This window comes from Arachis ipaensis, chromosome B08 (assembly GCF_000816755.2).
Source record: "Arachis ipaensis cultivar K30076 chromosome B08, Araip1.1, whole genome shotgun sequence".
NCBI classification, from domain to species: Eukaryota; Viridiplantae; Streptophyta; class Magnoliopsida; order Fabales; family Fabaceae; genus Arachis; species Arachis ipaensis.
This window is the reverse complement of record NC_029792.2, coordinates 127,870,894-127,871,218: the sequence shown is the minus strand read 5'-3', so window position 1 is coordinate 127,871,218 and position 325 is coordinate 127,870,894.

The window sequence follows — 325 nt, the reverse complement described above, 5'->3', positions numbered from 1 at the left end:
AATAAAATAATACAGTTTAATCAATTATATGTGATAAATTTTAATTATTAAAAAATAACTTAAAAAAATATTTTAAGTATTTTTAAGTGAGTAGCACCTTAATATGCATTGTGCTTGAATATTATTGTTAATTAATCCGTTAAAGCATCAATTATCACACAATTATAAGTCGAATATGACCTTAAGGCTTAAAGCCGCACGCAGCTTATTACTTTTGCATAAAAAACCATAGTGTAAGGACCAAATTGTAAATAATAAATTTTAAAAAAAATAAAGCCTGTCTAGACCTACCAGAGCAAAAAGCTTCTTATGCCCACATTCATAT